Genomic DNA, 19173 nt, shown 5'->3' with positions numbered 1-19173 from the left:
TCAGCTGAGTAGAGGTGTCCAGACTCAACCAACTCAAAGACGACTTTCTGACAGGTAGACTGGCATTTGCAAAAAAAAAATGCCAGTTTATCAAATGATACTTTTTATCTCCACATACCGTAAAAAATTGTGTGAAGTTACATATGTGTCCTTACTGAGTGCTTGCATTCTTGTCTTTAGGTGTTGCACCTTCAGGAGGCAGGGGATCGGCTGCAGGCGGAGGTCCTGTCAGGGGCCGGTGCAGTCAGCGGGAGGATAACAGCTCGAGAGCAGAGGGTTACCACGCTGGAGCAAGACCTGGAGGCTGCTCACAGCCAAACCCCTGAAAGGAAGCAGGTACCAGCTGGGACATGTACAGTACTCATGTTACAGTTAGAAGCCAATCCCTACATATGAAAATTGACCGATTAAATTTGCATGCATACAATCTCTCACACAATGTGTCCTCTCACATTCTCCACAGCAGGGCAGAAAAAGGGATGGACTACTGCATTGGGTAGAGGTGGATCTGTAGGAAACACAGGCAGTTCTGTAGAGAGAGGCTGTGAAAGCACAGCAGCAAGCAGCTGGAGGCCCACAGCCGGATAGCAGTACTCCACTGATACAACACAGAGTGACCCAGCATGGCCTCCCCTCAGCCCAGCTGCTGCCGTGTGTGTAGGTGCTCAAGGAAGACCACTGGAAAGACTCGGGTATGAGAAAACAGTGATTCTCTACCTGACTGGGTACGTATTGTCGTACAGTTCTCAGTGGTTTGTAATAATAATAATAAGTTTAATGTTAATATAGCCACTTGAATTTACACTGTGAGTTTGAGTTTACTGTTCAATTTAGGGGTTGTTTTTCAGAAAAAATAATAGTTTTTCCTACAATGTACACACCAGCACATACGGGTACTACAAAAGTCAAGGCCGCGCCCCTTTTGGGGGAAAGAAAACCAGAAATCCCATAGACTTCAATGCAATTTGACATATGTTTGGATTGTAAATTTGACACATTCGTATGCGTTCATCTCTTCTTATACAAACGTTTGTTTTATACACGTCTAATAATTATTTTGCGACCTTGCCTGAACCTGAGCTTTCGCGATAGCTTAGTAAAATAAGGTTGATCGCTGCCATGCCCCTTCAGTCTTCCCAGGTCTCAGTGGTTTGTGTGAAAATCGCAATAGTTCAAGACAGTGTGTCTGTGGGTCCAGATTATCACTTGTGTGACACATCACACTTCATCCCTTTGTTCTACCTCTACTGTCATTCTTCACTGTCAGATGAGGCAGAAATGTTTTGAATCTTGAAAAAAAAAAAGTCTGTTGGAAGGGAAAGTTGTAAGACAACTGCTCTACTGTCAGCTTCTCCTCAATGTCTGTTTTTCTCGTCTTTGAGAAGAGGCTATTGAAATTACAAAATGAAGAAATGAAAAAGACATTGAAACAGAGAGAGAATGATTGAAAGCGTATAAGTCAGGGAGAGAGGGATAAAGGAGGGGGAGTGACAGTGACAGGCTTTCGTGTCAGGTCAGCTAGCCTCCAGTGCTGGCTCTAATATATTGCGTGAGACAGTCACCTGAGTACGTGATGTGGCAGCTGCCTCAGCCACTCACCTGCAAGGAAATTGCCCATCAATTCACAGCCCTAGGCCTTTTGTGTGATACACACCATTAATCCACACAACATACTCACTTACAAAAACCCACTCACACATTCCACCATGCATATACAAAATTAATCTTTACATATGGATGCATATAGAAAGAAGATCTGCAAAAAAAAGTAAATACAGGGAAATAAAGTGAAGTCTCAGTTAGAAAAAAAAGACAGGTCAAAACAAAGTACGGTACTTGGAATTATTTCAAAAAGTAACTGTACTTAGCAGGAGACTTTCTAAAACTCTACACACTTGTTAACACTTTCTGGCAACCACTCTTTAGAGTGTCACCCAGCAAAGCGGCGCTGCAGAGACAAATGTGTCTTTAGGATGTGTGTTTGTGTGAGAGTGCATATACATTTGTTTTTGTGTATGTTTTATTTTAGATGTATGTTCTTTTTTGTGAATATATCAGCCCAGGAACAGGCAGGAGGAGAGGACTTTGTTGACAGCAGGTGGGCATCAGCAGAGGTGGTGAAGCATCTGGGTATCTCCAGCGCAGTAACCTCAAAGCTACAGGTATACCATATTCCCTATAGTGTTAAAAGATTAAACCTGAAATATTTGCATCTCCCAGAGCTGTTACGATATGAATTATCAAGAGACGCCAGGAAATCATCTGTGAGTGCTTTAAAAACACAGCTGTGCTCACAGACACAACCAGTGGCTTTTTAGCGCCGTGACTCTCGGTGTCCTGTATCCTCTATCCCCTCACCCTCCCGCCCATTCCCGTTCCTCCCATTCCACACCATCCATCTGGGCTGTGTGTGGGCCAGGCGCTCAATAAGCGGATCATTTCAGGTCGGGGCCCTTGTGTGAAATCAGATGTTTAACTGGCCAGCTGAAGTAGGACAGGAGCATCTTAACCAGCACCTTGCCAAAGGTCTCATGTTCACTCAGCCACTGGGGCCGCTGCGAGTACGCCCGCCACCTGCCAATAGGCATTAGGGAGGATTTAGTAATTAAGTGATAGGCTGAAGACTAAATTGGGTGTTTGTGGGCTGGCGAGCCACCCCAAGGTCCCTACAGCCATGCAGATAGGGGATTCTAATTGCCAAGAATATTGATCAGCCTGGCGAGGGGGGTGCACAGGGAATTCACAAGCCATCGATTAGCTGTTACTGCACCTCACTTGTCAATGGAAGAGGGAGGTGAGCATTGGAAAGGCTCTGGGTTTTTCCCACAGTATCCCTCACCACCGGCAGCCCCTGACACGCATACAGAGTCAGTGACACAGCATGTTGTGATGAAAGCACTCTCTAAACTTCCCTCGACCCCCTCCTCCATAGCTGTAAACCAACTTTATTCTCTTAGGCAGTCCAGAGGTGAAACTGGGAGCAGAAAAAGGGCTTTCTAGAGGGCTCACTAGCAGTGTGGGGTTTTTTTATACTGATAAAATGCAACCTGCTACCCAGTCCCATCTTTCTCCCTACTCTGTGCTTTTTCCTTTTCCAACCAACTTGCATCCAAGTGTTAAGGGCTCTGACCCGTGGCTGTGGTCCTAGTTAATGTTGGAGGGATAGAGGGGACTGAGCTTTCCTGCATTCTGATATTTAATTAGTTGCTTCACCTGGCAGTAAATAGGCCCTGGTTAGCGCTCTCTCTCTCTCTCTCTCACACACACTTCTCGGATTCTAGTTCTATCACTTATGCTCCAGTGACACATCACCATCACATAACAGCCTGCCGTACAAAACAAAAGCAAAAAATCCTCTCATTAAATGTTAAAGCTCTGCCTGGTCAGATTGAATCTGTCACACATGCACACATTGGGTTACGTTTATTGATTTAGTTCCATGCATGACATACTTACAGCACTTTAATTTCTTACGACTGGGCTGAATGGAGAAGCAATCGATAAGGAGATGTGTTGGAAAAGGATTCATAATAAGTTTAATGTTAATATAGTGACTTGAATTTACACTGTGGGTTTTAGCTTACTGTTCAATTTAGGTAGGTTTTCAGAAACAAATAGTTTTTATTTATATATATGTATACACATACGGGTACTACAAAAAGGGCGCGCCCCCTTTTGGGGTAAAGAAAACCAGAAATCCCATAGACGTCAATTCAGTTTGACGTATGTTTGGATTATAATTTTGACAAATGCGTACGCTTTCTTCTCTTGTTATACAAACGTTTGTTTTATGCACATGTCTAATAATAATTTTGTGAGCTTGCCTGAACCTGAGTTTTTGTGATAGCTAAATAAATTAAGATTGTTCGCCTTCGGTCTTCCCTCGTCCAACACATTGCTTATCCAGACATCTATACATATTTGATTGAATCACGTTAGGCTAAGTGTTGTCTGTAAATAACCAACCAGTTAATAGCCAACTGTTTGATCTATAGGCTGAGATTTAGTTGGAGACGACAGTCGGATGCTGCTATAATGTTAATGTATGACTGTAATACCGCAGCAGCCTCCTCCTCAAGCCTCGTAACATTTAAGTAACGTATAGTAGCGTATATTTTCCTCGAACGAACATATAACACATTGCAGCTCACGACTATCACTGAATCAGCGCAGTACGATCACGCGTTCCTTATGTCCAGTCTATTGTGCAATTTAGTTTTTGTTGCATTCATTGCCGCGCTTCGCAGAGATATGCAACATATAGTAGGTCAACGGGTGATGATGACGGACTGATGACCTTGTGTGCATGTGTGTTGTGGGCGTGACAGGGTTGAGGAAAGATGCAGCACAGTCAGACCGTGCCAAGGTCAATGTAATTACCACACAAATAGCCTTTTATGTCATATGTTTATTATTAAGTGTGTTTCCTCTCGGCCTGGTAGCAAATGTTTTGCAGCCAGGTAGCTAGGGACCGCCAATTTAAAGGATGGCAGGATGAATTGTTTTATAGCATGTGACAATGGATTCAGGTGGAGTTTCTAAAGAAATAGGTTGATGAGAATTTTTGCTGCCTGCAGAAAGTCGACAACCCTAAACAAGCGCTACAGCTGGAGGGAGAGCAAAAGTAAAGTAGGGAGATGTATTAACTTAAGACCAGTCAACAAAGAATAAACTCAGATCTCAGCATGCACAGCAATTGATGATACCATCCATGTGATTGAGTAACAAGTATAATTTCATTTTTATTTCCATTTCACATTAGACCCAACATCTGTATTATATTTAGATAAATGGCGTCATCACCTCAATCATGTTGCATATTGCTTAGAGCAGCTTCCAGTCAATGAAGCAGGAATGTGTTTTGCGTCTTGCTCAAAGGACACTTGTGAAGGGGACATGTGGAAACAAACCCACAGGCTACTTGCATCTATGTCATTTGGATCAACAAAACATGCATTTCAAATGTTTCATAGTTGGCTTAGTTTAATTTTTCTCTGCCATCTTAGCTGGTGTTTTATATTTGTGCTGAAATGAATTGCACAAGCAAAGGGAAGCTTTGCTGCACAGCAGTCTCTAACCTGAGTCATTTAGAGCCTATTACAAGACATCAATATATTGATTGAAGCAAGTGTCTCAGTGTACTGCTCTGTAAACACACGGTTGGTGCAGTTGTGCATGTTTTATCTGCTAGAATCTTATCGGGATTTAAATCTTTTCATCTTCAATTCACTTAATCCTTGCACTACAGGCTTTTGACCTAAGATTCCACTCACTCTACCCTGATATGTTTGGTTATTTCATAACATAATGAAAAATAACAATGTAAAGAACATTTTTTATTTTATTTATTTTACTCATGTATTAAAGGCTCTGCATGCAAAGGTTAGATATGTTTGATTTTCTACTTTTCATAAGAAGAAAGAGACAAACATATTTCAAAATGTCTTGTACATTATTGCAGTGTATAACCAGTAGAAACCATGGTAGATACAGTATATGGTTTGAAAGCACCTCCTCAAATAATGAATATGAATTTAAGATGAATTGGTAATTCCCTGATCAAAACAAAATTCAAAAACATTTCAGTTACAGAAATACATTCCATAACACTATATCTACTAAAGTAATCATGTAGGATAATGTCAAAAAAGTCGCAATATAGTATGTCATAAATGAAGGAATCCATCATTAAGTACATATACCAGTCCAGTTACTTTGTTCTTTGTCAGTTTGTCTTCATTGGTACATTGAGTTTTGTTTGCTTTTGATCTACCAGATGTACCTGCCTGCCTTTTGGGAACCTGTAAGTCTTTTGTTTGATTAAAGTATCTTCATTGAATCTGACAGTCTCTGACTCTGCATTTGGGCCCTGCTGTATGTCGTCAAAAAAAGTCATAGTATATTGTCCTAAATGTCATAGTATAACATGTAATTAAAATGTCATAATATAGTAGGTCATATAAAAAGTCATAGCATAGTCTGTCGCAAAATGACATCACAGTCATAGTATATCGACAAATTGCATAAAAGTCATAGTATAGTATGTCAATTTTTTTTTTTTTAAAGTCATGGTATACACTGTGTGCACAATTATTAGGCAAGTGAGTATTTTGACCCCATCATCATTTTTATGCATATTTTCCAACTCTAAGCTGTATTAACTTGAATGCTTATTGGATTTAAGCATATCAGGTGATGTGTATTTGTGCAATGAGGGAGGGTGTGGCCTAAGGAGATCAAAAACCTATATCAAGGTGTGCATAATTATTAGGCAGCTTCTTTTCCTCAGGCAAAATGGGCCAAAAAAAAGATTAACTGACTCTGAAAAGTCAAAGATTGTAAAAAGTCTTTCAGAGGGATGTAGCACTCTTGAAATTGCTAAGATGGCTAGATCACAGAACCATCAAACGTTTCGTTGCAAATAGTCAACAGGGTCGCAAGAAACGTGTTGAGAAAAAAAGATGCAAATTATCTGCCAAAGATTTGAGAAGAATCAAAAGTGAAGCTACCAGGAACCCATTATCCTCCAGTGATGTCATATTCCAGAACTGCAACCTACCTGGAAGGCCCAGAAGTACAAGGTGTTCAGTGCTCAGAGATATGGCCAAGGTAAGGAAGGCTGAAACCCGACCACCACTGAACAAGACACATAAATTGAAACGTCAAGACTGGGCCAAGAAATATCTGAAGACAGATTATTCAAGGGTTGTATGGACTGATGAGATGAGAGTGACTCTCGACGGACCAGATGGATCAGTGGCTGGATCAGTAACGGGCACAGAGCTCCACTTCGACTCAGACGCCAGCAAGGTGGAGGTGAGGTACTGGTATGGGCTGGTATTATTAAAGATGAGCTAGTTGGACCTTTTCGGGTTGAAGATGGACTCAAAATCAACTCCCAAACCTACTGCCAGTTTTTAAAAGACACTTTCTTCAAGCAGTTGTACAGGAAAAAGTCTGCATCTTTCAAGAAGACCATGATTTTTATGCAGGACAATGCTCCATCGCATGCATCGAAGTACTCCACTGCGTGGCTAGCCAGTAAAGGCCTTAAAGATGGAAGAATAATGACATGGCCCCCTTCCTCACCTGACCTAAACCCTATTGAGAACTTCTGGGCCCTTCTTAAACGGGAGATTTACGGTGAAGGAAAACAGTACACCTCTCTGAACAGTGTCTGGGAGGCTGTGGTTGCTGCTGCACAAAAAGTTGATCGTCAACAGATCAAGAAACGGACTGACTCCATGAATGGAAGGCTTATGACTGTTATTGAAAAGAAGGGTGGCTATATTGGTCACCGATTTTTTTTTTTGAAATGTTAATTTGTAAATTTTGAGTTGTTTGTTTATTCTCACTTTAACAGATGAAAATAAACAAGTGAGATGGGAAAATTATAATTTTTCATTTAGTTGCATAATAATTCTGCACGCGAATAGTTGCCCAATAATTCTGCACACATAGATATTCTCCTAAGAAAGCCAAAACCTCACTTTTACTTTCTTAAATATTCAGGTTTGAGGTTTATTAACATTTTGGATTGACCGAGAGCACTGTAGTTGTTCAATAATAAAATTAATCCTCAAAAATACAATTTGCCTAATAATTGTGCACACAGTGTACTATGTCAAACAAAAGTCTTAGTATAGTATGTCAAAAAAAGTTATAGTATCCTATGTCGAAAAAATTTAGAAAAGTCATAGTATATCAAAAAAATATAAAAGTCATAGTCTAGTATGTATGTAGAAAAAATAAAAAGGTCATAGTGTTGAAAAATCTTTTAAAACTCATAGTATAGTACATCAAAATTTAGAAAAGTCATAGTATATCAAAAAAAAATTAAGTTATAGTATAGTATGTTGAAAAAAGTCATACAATAGTTTTGTCGTATAAAGACTCAGTATATCATGTCGAAAAATGAAAAAAAGTCATTGTATGGAGTAAAAAAAAAAAGCCATAGTATAGTATTTCGAAAAAATGAAAAAAAAACGTACATTATGTTGAAATTTTTTTTTAGAAAGTAATAGTATAACATGTTGAGCAAACTCATAGTATAGTATGTCGAAAAAATAAAAGAAATCATAGTATAGTATGTTGAAAAAAAAGTGATGGTATAATATGTTGAAAAAATAAAAAACAAGTCATAGTATGGATTGTTGAAAATAAAGTTATAGTATGTTGAATATTTTTAAAATTAATAGTATGGTAAGTCGAAAAAAAAGTAATTGTATAGTATTTCGAAGAAAAAAAAGTAAGTTTAGTGACGAAAAAATAAAAGTCATAATATAGTATTTTGAAAACAAAAGTAAAAGAACACTGTCGAAAAAAAATAAATGTCAGTATAGTATGTCGAAAAAATAAAAAAGTCATAGTATAGTATGTCGAAAAAAGATCATAGTATGGTATGCCGAAATTTTTTTATAGTATAATATGTCGAAGAAAAGTTATAGTGTGTCGAAAAAATAAGTCATAGTATAATGTCCAAAAAAAAAGTCATAGGTATATTATGTTGAAAAATTAAAGTCATAGTATAGTAAGTTGTAAAAATAAGTCATTGTATAGTATGTCGAAAAAAGTCATGAAAAAAATGTCATAGTAAAACATAAAAAATGTAAAAAGCCATAGTATGTCGAAAAATGTCAAAATTCATAGTATTGAAAGTCAAAAACATCATAAAGCCATAGTTCAGTATGTCAAAAAAAGTAAAAGTCTTAATATCGTATAGTGAAAAAAAGTCATTAAAAAAGTCATAGTATAGCATGTCTAGAAAATCCAAGTATAGTGTGTCGAAAAGTGTCATAAAATAAGTCATACTATAGTATTTTGGAAAATGTAATTAAAATCAGTAATTGTAAGGTTTGAGGTGGTAGACCTTTACAAACAGTTTCAAAGCCAGCAGGATTGAGGTGTAAAGCTTGGTGGAGAGAAGAACAGCAACATTCAAACAAGGATTTTTCCATATAAAAAACCCTCAACTCTCACCAACAGGTAGAAGACAGATGGTTAACAAAACAGTTTCAACGGTGTAGCAGATTCCAGTGACTGAGGTAACACTCACCTGATTCCCTCTATCTGACACACTACACTGTTTTCCCACCTGATATACGGTATGTACCTTCGGTCTCTTCCAACAGTGAAGGGCACAAACACAATAAAATAGTATGTTGAAATACGTCGAAAAAAGTCATGGTACAGTGTGTCGAAAAATATGAACAGTCATAGTATGTCGAAAAATGTAATTTAAAAAAAAGTCATACTATAGTATATTATAAAAAATCATAGTATAGCATGTCAAAAAATCTAAAAAAACATCATGGTATAGTATGTTGAAAAATGTCATGAAAAAGGTCATATTATAGTATGTCGAAAACAGTGATAAAACTTTACGTCGAAAAATGTCATAAAAAAAGTCATAGTAGCTATAGTATGTCATAAAAAGTCAAAGTATAGTAGGTCACCTATGCACGAATCAATATATGTGTAGATATTTGTATTACTAAGGAGAGAGCCTTCTTGTCAGTGTATCTGTTGATATTTATGACATCCAGCAGCACCAGACTGTAAGATGAGTATCATGATTTGAATTCATGTTCCCATATGATTGTCTGAACTGTGTGATTTCCAAGGTCACTTTTTCATCTCTGAAGGGGGATTGTTCCCTCATGCTTGTCTTCTGATTGAAGCCTCGCTACAACATTTATACACCACTCAGAGTCACCCTCCAGCCATGCTCACAAATTGAATTAGTTTCAGTTTGAATTTGTGTTTCAAAACTATTAATTATTTTTTAACCCCAGAGGAAGCCAAGAGAAATGAGTCAGATCTTGAAATTTGACGATATATGATTTTACACCAGCCAAAGGGACACAAGCCTGAAGCACAGCAATTTACCAACCATTCATCTGTTAGCAAATTAAATCACACCACATTTGACATCTTATAGAAAGTTAGATAAATCTGATGAAAAAGTTTCTCTCTCAATTACCATCTGAAATTAATCTCCTTAATCCCAATTTGATCTCTTTCATGCATATAAGGGGTATCTTTCATCTGCCCACCTATGTGCTTTAAATCTCCACCACAGAGTTAAGATGGAACGTGACTGTCAAACTTAGTCCTACGTGAAACTCCGACACCCATGCAGCTCCATGAGATGGGGGAGCTGATTAGGGGAGATGAGGACAGAGGGGCGTAACTGACAGCCACCCATTATCTCTCTCCATAGCTGGTGGAGGACGGTAAGCAGTCTCCAGGAGTGTGTGACGGAGCAGCAAAGCACTATCCAGAGCCAGGTATGGTTCAGCTGCAGCAGTGCAGAGCAAAGCTGGAAAACAGAGTCAAAGAGCCAAAAATACAGCTTATTTCCACTACAATTATTTATTGACGTTGATACAATCTGAAAAGGGGAATCATGCTAATTTACCATTCTGCATTAAGAATGCCTGTGATGATGTGCAAGCAGGTATTGGTTCATTTTAAGGGGTCACAAGAACAAAAATAGATAGATAAAGATAAAAACAATAGATGAAGATTCTGTGTTTTGTGAGCACATTACTCTGCCATATGCAATTTAGTTTGTGCGCTGTGCATATTTTGTATTGACATGTAGGTACCTAGGCTCTAGCATACGGATAGCAACTGTTACTCAACTCAACTTGTACAGCACCTTTCATGCAATCATTCAGCCCAAAGTGCTTCACAGAGATTAAAACAGCACAGACAAAAAAGAGAAAACAAAAATAGACACCAATATATATAATTTTGAAAGAAAAAAAAGTACAACAATAAATAATAAAGTGTTAAAAAAAATATATAGAAGAAGAAAAAGAAGAAGACATACTTCACTGAGACCTGAGGGGAAATTCAATTTTTTCAATCTGTTGTCAGAGTTGTTAATGGAGAGATGTCAGAGCGAGGGGGCTGACCATGGACAGGCGCCTCAAGCACTTGGGGGTTTGCTGCCTTGCTCAAGGGCACCTCGGCAGTGCCCAGGAGGTGAACTGGCACCTCTCTACCTACCAGTCCACACTCCGTACTTGGTCCATGCAGGGACTTGAACCGGTTCCAAGGCGAAGTCCCTACAGACTGCAGATTTACTGTCGCCAAATTGTAATATGAAAACCAATGATTAATCTGCAGCAGAGGAGTTTCCAGCTGACAGAGAGAAGACCAACCGGAGAGGACAAAGCACCAAAACAAAGAGATGATCAGACAAAAGGCCACTAGCAGACACTCACATGGTGAGTTGCAGATTCAGAATATGCACTTTCTGTCGCCCAAAACTGCCCCCAGCATCCGAGCAGCCAGGACCACGGTTGATACTGATCAGGCCTAGTTACACACCAGCTCTCCCCTCTTTAAGCGGCACTTTGACCAGCCAATGACCTACAAGCCCCGAGCACCACTATGATGTGAGTGCTCTATAATAGGAAGGAAAAGGAGTCTCATCTCCTTTCTCAACAATGGGTATTAGTTTAAGATAGGCAGAGCAAAGAATGGGGCGCAATGCTAGCTCCTTCACAGACCATTCTGGTCATTAGCGTGGACCACACAGCCTTTTTTTCAAGTCGTAACCTACAGAGGTCACAGTGTTCACTAATGCTAGCTACAGGCAAGATCAGATTCTGTTGTCAAGAAAAGGGAAGACTTGTAGCTTTGCCCTCTCTCTGTATTCCTAAAGCTGATTAGATAATGAAGTCTTTTCCCGGACTCGGGGCCTGGATGTTCAGTAGTCTTTAATGCTTTCTGATATTACCAGCTGGATACAATTTTATTTTAGCCTCTCGCAGACCTCAATACCTCATGTATTAGTATATTGTTAGTTATATATTTGTTTTGTTCTGGAGCTACACATTGTCACTTGCTCTTTGCTCTACTGTGCCATTCCTTTTATTGACGTCTGTGACTGTGCATGCATGATTGCATACACGTGTATTTCTCTGTATGCATGTGTGTGTGTGTGTGTGTGTGTGTGTGTGTGCTGACTCCTGAGCCAAGAGCACATCTCTGGCTCATCTCTAAGGCCTGGCGTCAGCCTCCTTAAGTGCTGTCAATGTCACATGGTAACATCAGCACTGCAGCCTCTTAATTGGTTTAGGAAAAGCATCCTTGTCATTTTGCGGTCAGTAAACTCCGCTCGAGAAAATGAAGTCCAAGCTGCTGCCACCTCCTCAACCCCCACACCGCCAGCCTAACAAAAAAATAATGATTGTGTGCCGTGTATATTTGTGCGTTCGCTGTCTGTTTTCACTTTTTGCTTTTAGAAATAATTGCTGTTGGTTGTGCGGCTGCATCAGAGGAAGGGCATTAATGATTCTCACTGGCCGCGAGGAAACGCTGCGCTGTAAAGGGCGGGAGGAGAGCAACTCATTTTCTGGAACTAAACATGTGTGTGCATTTGTGCCTGATTGTGTTTGTGTTCGGTAATTAATTTTTTAGTAGTTTCCTCATTTTGTCGTGCAGTACATATGGCATGCAGCCTATAACAATTACGCTAGCAGTGAGTGCAGAAATGTGTGTATGTCTGAATGTCTTTAATTCACGTGTGTGTGTGTGTGTGTGTGTGTGTGTGTGTGTGTGTGTGTTTGTGCAGTGTATGTGCACTGCTGTCCTTTTGCACGGATTAGCTGGTGAATGCTGCGAGAGGATGATCAGACTGGGAGCACACCAGGGTTGCTCTGCGATCACACAGGGATTATGGGGGATGTGGAGCTGTAGTGCATTCCAGGGCCGCCTCCAGTTAGGCTCATCTCCGCCACGCTCCCCTCACACACACCACTTTAATTGCCTTTGCTTCTTTCATTACTTTTATTGCCTCTCCTCTGCATTGCGTGCTCCCTGGGCTTGTGGAAAGGTCATTGTGATGGTGGTGGTGGTGGTGGTGGTGTGCTCATAGCCTCCGTCTCACTGACTAGCAGGAAATGGCTGTGGGGCTGACGCTGGGGGAATGAGTGACACAACAAGGTAACCACTGACAGATTTCTATCACTAAATGTATAATTATTTTTTTCAAAACAAGTCAGTGAAGTACACCAGAATTATATTTTTGAATGCCACCCGATGTGTTGAATATAAGGTGGCAGCCTCAGTGGTAGAGATATAGATAATAGATCCTCACTCTGACTAGCTATATGCAAACTGTGATATTGAGTGGAATGCAAAGTAAGGCAAATGCATAATCCTTATTAAAAAAAGGCTTCATCACCTGACAGTGGGAGGAGCTGGGCAGGCAGTGTTAATGGCAGTGGCAATATCTTGGCTCGGAAGCAGTAAAGAGGTGACGACCCTTGGATGAGGGACATATTTCTGCCTTATTGCATCCCCTGTGCACAATACTAAGGGAAAAAAGAGGTCTTAGTTGTGGTAGGATCAAGTGACTTATAGTTTGAATTGTGGTACAATAAAAATTGTCGTCCCTGGTCAATTAAAGTTACTTCTCCCAAAACATCCTAAAGATGTGCACCTTCCTGATAAGTACATACAGAGCCCCCTGCATGTTTTAGTATATGTACTTTACACATATGTTATATTTTTAATAGTATTTGTTGTATTTAATCCCATTCTAACAACATGAGAATTACACTCATTTAAAGGAGCAGTGTGTAGGATTTAGTGATGAGGTTGCAGATTGCAACCAATTTAAACCTCTCCTGTGGGCCAACTGTGATAGGAGAACTGTGGTGGCCGACAAAAAAATGTGAAAGGCCACATATAGAGCCAGTTGCTGTGTGTGTGTGTACGTGGGAAGTGGCGGTGAATGTGTTTGAGCGAACAAGTGAGCTATAGTGGAGCGGAAGACAGAGTTAGTTTAGCTTTGACAATATCAAGTGAATGTACAGTGGAAGTTGCAGTTTGTGTAGAAATAAATGCTGCAGCTCCTCAAGACCAACAGAGGTTTCCCGTGTCTTGTTTCCCGGCGGCTGAGCAGAGTGACGAGGGTTAAAGGATCAGTATGTAGGATTTAGTGGAATCTAGTGGTGAGGTTGCAGATTGCAACCAACTGAATGGTCATGGAGGCCTTCAGGTAATGTAAAAACATGAAAGAGCCAGTATTTGGATTGCCCGTTCTGGGCTACTGGAGAAACATCTCCGTGAAGAGGAACCGCTCCAAATGTAGATATAAACAGCTCATTCTATGGTAACAAAAACACAACGATTCATATTTTCAGGTGATTATACACTAAAGAAAACAGTTAATATTATGTTTCATTTCTGCCAATAGATCCCCCTAATTATTACGCACTGGTCCTTTAAAGGGCTCTTAGTTGTTTTATTATTGCTATTATTCTTTTGCAAGTAATACCATATTTCATCATGTTTTCTAATCCTCTAGGCTTATATGAGTGATAGCAGGTAGTGATAGTATCTCTCAGGGATAGCTATGACTTTAAGGTATTCCAGGCCAAACAGAAACACATACATAGGCCCCATCAGTCTAACACCATTATTAGTCTTACAAATGTCCTCTGGCTTCTTAGTGTCCCTGTCTCTTTCTTTCAGGCTTTATACTCCAAGCTTGAGTCTTTAAAAACAGAAGTACAGCACAACAGCAGCTTTATGTTGTAGATATGGTATTTTTTATATATATTGTACCTCCCTCCCACTGCTTCTGTCTTTTACTCCCCGTCTCTCTCTTCCTCCCTCTCTGTCCCAGTCCAAAGGTGGAGGTTTTGTGTTCTGTCAGGCGGTTCTCGTGTCCACAAGATGCTCTCCACTGTCAACCAGTTGGTCCTGGAACGTAAGTAAGGCCTTAATACACATCACATTACTGCTGAGGTCTCTCTGCACTTGCACAATAATTGGTTTCTATCCCAACAAAAGCTAATACACATTTTATCATATCCCTACATTGCTGCAGGCAAGCAAATGAAAAACTGGCACTGAAAATAAAAGAGCAAAGCACGAAGCACGCATCCATCTCTGCCAAGAAAGAGAAAGTGGACAGAGGAGGGTTATATTTATGTGCTTTATGAACCAATGCAACAGTGTGTGAAATATAGTGCACTTTTTGTTTGCGTGAATGTGTGTGTCTATGTGTGTGTGTGTGTGTATAAGCACACATGAATCCACCTGCAGGAGGATGGGGGAGCTCGGCAAATTGAGGTCAGGAGACTTAAAGCTGAGTTTGATGAGAAGAGGATTGAAGAGGAGGAGCTCCAGGTATAGACACAGAGAATAAAGACACTGGGCAAAATCTACAAATATCGTTGTGCAATGTCCAATTTTTATATCAATTTTCATTTTATATATGTTAGGCCATCACACAAACAGAAGCCTTAATGAAGCCTTAAGAAAGTGCTTGAGCATAATGTTAATATTTAAGCATTATTAATACCTATTTTGACTATGATGCAAATGCTTATATGATAATGACATTGTAATGTCTGTTAAAGATATTTTTCTGTACTAAAAAATAAAACATGTTTCCTTAGATGTTTTATGTGAAGTTTTGCATAAATCAATTATCTAGAAAACAGCATTTACTATCCACCACAGTTCATTCATTGCTATGGGTCTCTCCCATGTGTTTGTAGTGTCAATTAAATACACAAAATATGAACATGAAACATGAAACTGTTTTTTTCATATCATATTAATACGGAGTGTGACAAGTTTATATTTGGTAAGCAGTCAGTCCATTTACAAATTAAATAAGAGTAACACTAGCAGATAGCTTTTATGGGGACATCCTTTGGTTGAAGTTTTCAGCTTGTTGCAGTGACGTAGAGGTGTACATCATTGTTGACCACTATCCTCGGTGATGATGGGCGCAGTCAAGACCTGAAATGTTGAACCAGAAAAGGTCATTGAAAACAATTCTTTTCAACTTGGTGTTAAGTCACCCTTTAATCTTTTAATGCAACATGGGAACTAGATACAGAATGTATTGCAGTGAATAGAGTGAGTGATGTTTTTGTGTAGCAGTAATCTCTATAAAACAGATTCTGGATTCACATGTAGAATCAGGAGGCAACGGGACAAGATTTTGGTATCGGAAGCGTTCTGGTTTGTATACTGACTAGTATTGACCAATCACGTTCGACCAGGCTTTGGTTGAATGCAGGTAAACAGTCTGTATGGAGATCAAAAGAGGCGGAACACATCGGCCGAAATGCAATCTGGGAATCGTCTGACGATGATTTAGCTTTTTATTGGTTTAAAATTAGTTTGTAAACTGGCTACTTGTGAAGCACTCCGGTCGTACACGCCGTCTCTCAACTCCAACTCCAGTCTCGCGTCTCAAGTTGCTAATCGGACTGTAAACAATGAGCAGCACACGGAAGAGGAAGTCTTCTGCTATATCTGCTGAAATATAGCCCCTTACCATTAAGACACAAATCAAGACATAAAACATTTTTTTATCAGCATGAACAAATCCCTTTTTTTTTTTACTTTTTAGACAAAAGTTGCCGGGACTGTTGCTTCTGCTAAGCACACAATATTGTTTCTGATTAGACCTATTTGAAAGCCCAGTGCAGAATTCTTGCCAAAATATAAGTATAGAATGACTGATTCCTATAGACCAACACGTTCTCATACCAACTCGTCACATACTGCCACTCGCCCGTTGGCGTCACTTTAGGTTTAGGCATCAGGACCACTTAGTTGGGTTTAGGAAAAAACTACATGGTTGGGCTTAAAATGACTACGTTTGTAAAATGAAAATGAAACTGAACGTTGTGAACACGGGACACGAACGAACAGCTGATTGTAACATGAGAGTGAAACCTAACGCACGGGAAACAAACAGCCGTCTCTTGGATGAAAGCCTTGTGTTTGTTGGACCCATCCACCCATGTGTTTTCGCTCTTTATCACCACAGTCACCTCCGGCGCATGGGTTTACATTGTAGGCGCTAAATGTTGCCTTCTGCGGCGGTAACAAACGCCGACGGCCGTGACAAAGCATCAGTATTTGACGCAATGAGAACAAGCATAGACGCAGTAAAATCATCCTCATTAGCGATGTGTCTGCCTTCCTCTGCATCCTTTGACCAAGTTTCCTAGTGCGACATTGCAGACTCTGACCTGACACAGTACATGATTGAGCGTCTCTGATCATTCTACTCTGTTAAACTATCATAGTCCTGGCAAAGACTCCCACTTCTCCTCCAAAAAGGAGACTCCAAATCTATACAAGCCCCTCTCTGTGACTACATGTCCTCTGCTTTTGCTCGGGCCCACTCCAGAGACAGTGTCAGTGACAAAGCAGTGAGCTTTCAGACAGAGCGTGAGTGTTTCTGGAGTGGCTCATCTGAAACACGGGTCAATACAAACACTCACCAGCACATCACAGACAGTATCACTGAAAAGCAAAGCTGTTGCATAACTCCCAGGATTTTATCGGCTGTCATGTTGATTTTGCTTGTTCTGGGATTAGCATAGGCCTCAGTGTGTGACTAATGGTCTGTGTTTTCCGGCTGTGAAATCAGCAGCCTGAGAGCCCTGAACAGCCTGCACATCAGTGTTTGAAGTCCGCCGCCCCCCCTGGGTTGTACCTCTGGGTCCTGCTGCTAATGCAGCCCCAGCACATTTTGCCTCTCTATCTCACAGAGCAGAAGCTCTCCTTTACATACAACCATGTTTGGCACTCCTCTCCTCCTGCACCCAGGATGACCCCCTCTGTAATCTGCTCCACTCTGGACGGCTTGTGTCATCCCCACCTGTGTGGCCCAGCCTCGACTGATGGCTAAAGCTTGTTAACACATTTGTGCAGTTAGCTGGGAAATGTTGGGGGTGGCAAAGGGAGTTGGTGATCAAAGGACATGCTGCAGCAGAGGGAAGAGGTCTCTCCTCGGGCACAGTTTGAGCCTCTTGAGTTGGCAAACTTTTCACCCAACTTGACCCAAGGACGCTCCCTCCTCTGGCCAGACAGACACATAAGTGTTTGTCGCCGTTAGTGTTCACCGAGGCCACACAGGACACTTTTAAGTATCACTAAAGCATCACCATGGAAACTTTTTTTTAAATAAAATGTGAATTGTATGTGTTGCTTGAGAAAGGGGTTATTTGTTGGTGGAATGGTGTCCCACAGAGGAAGCCATCTCATTTTTTCTCAGCCAATGCCACCTTACCTCAAAGTAAGCCAGATTTGTGTTACCTGGCATTTGCCTGCAACACATTCCTATCTGATATCCTCTCAGATTGAAAGCAGGGAAAATGGGGCTGATTGAAGGGATCAGTTTTGGTGGTGGAGGGACAGAGGCAGAGCGAGAGCGAGGGGAAAAAGATGTGAACCCAATCTGCCACGTGTTGACTGTACTGATTAGGGGCTTGTGCTAAGAAGAGCCTCTCTATCCCCTCATTCCTTCTGTTTACTTTGAGCTGCACCACCCTTCTCAACACAGGCATCGCTGACACCACAGTGCCCTCCTCGCTCTTCTCTTCTCAGCTTCAACCATATCACCTGCATCACTGGAGGCACAAATGCTCCTTTGTATGCCAAACTAGTCCGATTGAAAAGATGACAGCTTAACTATTGGGGCTAGAAGGGATTTGGTCAAGTTTGTTAATTCATTAGAGAGAGTGGAATAAGCAGTGTGATTGCTAATAAGAGGAGATCTGTCTGGATATTTGTTGGATTTACAGTAGTCTGACAGCTCTTTTTGTGTGTGTGTATATTTGTGGAGGCCAGCAGTGGAGAGCTGATGCAAACTCAGCCCATTAAGGGCCGTAAGTGGACTAGAGAAAAGTCCAGCTAATGTTTTGGGACATTGAAAAGCCTGCAGGGAGCCAAGAGTACAGAGGTGGGCTGAAAGCAAACCAGAGATCCGGGGAATAATAATAAATAGATAAATAAGTGGATGGAATGGTAGGAGAGAAGCTAGGGAAATAGCACATCTATTTTCACGCAGCACGTTTGTTTATTTATGGCGTCTGAAGGCCTGGTCTAGATGCCGGATGGGGGCTGGGGGAGCACAAGCACAGGCTTTCCCTCTCAGAGCTCAGCTCCCTGGCTTTCATTAAGTGTCATTACCAGTACTTTCAGAAAGCTGGCCAGGCTGAGACCTGACATCCCCTCCACAGATAGTTGGCCATGCATATGGATGGATTTCTGATCCCTCTTATCCACCACTGAGGAGGGGGAATTAGGCCAGCGAGAAGGAGAGCGGGGGGCTTAAAGGGTGCGTCCATATCTGACTTAAATGCCAAAGATGGAGCCATTACTTCAATTGAG

The sequence above is a fragment of the Sebastes fasciatus genome, chromosome 2 (genome assembly GCF_043250625.1).
Source record: "Sebastes fasciatus isolate fSebFas1 chromosome 2, fSebFas1.pri, whole genome shotgun sequence".
Classification (NCBI taxonomy): Eukaryota; Metazoa; Chordata; class Actinopteri; order Perciformes; family Sebastidae; genus Sebastes; species Sebastes fasciatus.
The sequence above is the reverse complement of the archived record's forward strand: the minus strand, read 5'-3'. Positions refer to the sequence as shown.